This window comes from Camelina sativa, chromosome 1 (genome assembly GCF_030686135.1).
Source record: "Camelina sativa cultivar CO46 ecotype springtype chromosome 1, ASM3068613v1".
In the NCBI taxonomy this organism is placed as follows: Eukaryota; Viridiplantae; Streptophyta; class Magnoliopsida; order Brassicales; family Brassicaceae; genus Camelina; species Camelina sativa.
In genome coordinates this window covers 10,422,336-10,425,539 of record NC_141880.1, presented here as the reverse complement: position 1 = coordinate 10,425,539, position 3,204 = coordinate 10,422,336, and the positions used below count along the sequence as shown (strand labels likewise).

The window sequence follows — 3,204 nt, the reverse complement described above, 5'->3', positions numbered from 1 at the left end:
AACTTCTGAATTTGGTCTCCATATTCTTGCATCTCCGACTTTTGAAACTTTAACCCAAATCTTGCTCGCATTCGGACCTAAGGGGACAAAGTGGATTGTATCCAATGGATTACTTGAACAAACTCTTCCTTCTGCAACTCTTTCCCCAGAGTTATTGCAATCTAACAGAATGCATTTTTTCTTGACAGACTTGGAGCTGCTACTTGTGCTGTTACTTAAGGTCTATAAAAAATCAAGATTTAGTACACATGCTTTCAGAGCCATGACACATAATAAAATTGTAAAGAAAAATTTTCGAAATTTACCACTGGTGATGGTTTTTTGGGTGATGATTCCTCCCTTGGAGATTCAGTCACCATGTGTATATTATGAAGAGGCCATGCGATGCTCTGATGTAATGCTCTGATGTAATGCTATTGTACCATCTTCACTGCGATTGCTGAAATGCCAACGTAAATCCTCAGCCATCCTTTTTGATATAAACATCCGCTTGAATCTATCCTTGATTGGAAAATACCTAAGTACCTTAGCTGGAATCTCCTTCTTCTCCTCACCTGTGTGCTTATCCACCTCCCATCTTGAAGCATTACACCTTGGACAACTATGCATTGACTCATACTCTTTGCGGTACAAGATACAATCGTTTTTGCATGCGTGAATGACATCATAGCCGAAACCAAACAATTTCAGAAATTTCTTGATCTCGTGTGTCGATGTTGGTAACACATTATCTCCAGGGAGCGTATCATGAACTATCCGTAGAAGCTGATCAAAGTAGTTCTCCGACAAACCGCTCTTCACTTTTATCTGATAAAGGCCCATCAATGCAGAGACCTTGTTGTATTTGAGACATCCCGAGTAGAGTGGAGTTTCAGCTTCCTTAAGCTTCTTCCTAAAATCAATTTCTTCTTTGGTTTCCGCATCCTTGGTATCAGCTCCATCATGGTTCTCAGAATCTAAATTGTTTGCACCATCAAAAAAGGCAGTTCTAATAAGCTCATACGGTTCACATTCACTACTCGGCTTATCATCTGTCTTAAGGTTCCTTATATCCCCATGCTTACTCCAACAAGTATTCTCTTGTACTTCTGATCCATTCCCCTAACTACTAGATGCTCCAAAACAGTGTCTATTGGTTGGCGGCACAGATTCCGGCAATCAATGCAGGGACAAAACATTTCAGCAGGATTACCCAAACTCTCTGATGATGCATAGACAAAAGAAGTTGCTCCTTGCTCATACTCAAGGCTATTCCTTGGTAGCCAAACCCAAGACTTATCCATACTACACGACACAGAAAAAACGAATTATGTCAGAAAACAATTTCTTACCTGTAAAATTTCTTCTCCTTCTGTTGAACTTGACTTCCGGAAATGAAATTTCCCCAACACTGAAAAAATCAAAATCAAACCAATCTGAGTAACCCTAATCTCATAAATGAGAAACCAAATCGAAACAAAAAAACCCTAATTCGCTTAATAAAATCTAACCTAATGTTCTTCAATCGAATAGGCGCTGAAAACGTTCTCAGATCTGTGTGAAGCAAATGGGGAAATTGAGAGCTGACGATGTATAGATGATAGAGAGAGTGAGATTGAGAGAAGATTTGAAGAACAAAAAAAGAGAGTGAGATTGAGAGCAGATCTGAAGAAGAGAGTGAGATTGAGAAGAAGACGATGAAGAACTCTCTTTCTCTCTATCTTTCGACTGCTGCGAGATAGAGAGTGCGATTTTTTTTTCGACAGTGTGTTTTATTTTTTACATAATTGAAGCGGACACTTCGAATTATTTTCCCGGTATTGAGGCGGGCATTTAGAAAAAATTTCCCAGTATTCAGTAATATAGCGTTTACTATGCTGTCTGTCCAAATTTTAGATTAAAAAAACATACACACTTTTTCAATTTTAAAGAATAACTTAACTATAGCGTTTACATTTAAAGAAACACTATAACATATTTCCAGCTAAGGAAACCATAGCATAACTATGTTAATCGCTATATTTTAGTGCTATTAATACCCTATATTCTTGTAGTGGTTCAAATCAAGCAATCTCCAGGATACCAAAGGAAACAACAAAGTAACCTAGAGAATCGTCGATGTAATCAAAACATATCCATACTTGTTAAAAGAGCCACTTGTTTACTTTAGAGTATCGATACTTGTTCAAATCTAACAACAAAGTAACCTAGAGAATCGTCGATGCCATCAATAAGAGTAAACGAGATAATTATTAGTCTCACAGTTTACAAAGCTGAACTTTATGTATTTTATTTACTTTCTTCTCTTGGAACCTGGCCACCAGAGAATTTAGAATAAGAAATTCACCTGAACTTCATTTATGTTTTAGAATGGTACTTTCCAAATATGCAAGATAGGTAGTCTCTGTAGTAATCATCCTCCGTCGTTACATCCCAACTCTCATCGTATTTGCTTTGCTTCTCTTTTTTTCATTCTCAGCCGCTGCCTCTTATAACAATTTTGGTATGAACCCGCAAATAAACTCTTTAACATTTTTCGAAACAAAATGTTTTCTGTTTAAGATATGAAGAATGAAAAAGTAAAAAAAAACCATCTTCGTTGTTCTTCTTGCCTATTTACTAGAGAGTGATTTAACTTTGCTGTTAAACCAGGTCGAGGGCTTGTACCGGTGAGCAAGAAGACAGATGAGTCGAGCTTACCGGGTCAGATCATAGATCAGAAGCGGTAAGGCGGGTTCCGTCGAAGTGTATATCAAAGTGTGGGACGTGTGAGCGTAAAGCAGTTTAATTTCGATTCAACCAGGTCAGATTACGCCATAGGAGTATTTCCCGGAAGCTTGGCGCTGTAAGTGTGGTGACAAACTCTGAATGCCCTAAAAACAAAACAAAGAGCTTCATGACCTAACTTAGTTCTTAAACAATTCGTGAACTTTTTTTTATAATATATTTATGCAATGCAACAGTTGTTAACTGAATTTCATCATGTTTCGTTTTCTCACTAGTCCTAACTGAAGATGCAGATTTTGGATGTTTCATGTTTCTCACTAATCCTAATTGAAGATGCAAATTCTGGAACAACATTTCATAACACTAATACTGTTAATAGTTTCATACAGCGAAGCATTTTCTTTGGTGAGGGGCACAATTTCAATTTTCGAATTCACGTTTGAGGTTCCAAAATTACGTTAATACCGTAAAAACTATTATAATAACATTTAGATTAAA

General features: G+C 37.0%; 1 pseudogene; it reads right to left on the bottom strand.

The window, feature by feature from the left end:
- Window positions 1–366: 366 nt before the first annotated feature.
- LOC147949740 (uncharacterized) lies at window positions 367–1,283 on the bottom strand (annotated as a pseudogene).
- Window positions 1,284–3,204: the final 1,921 nt, after the last annotated feature.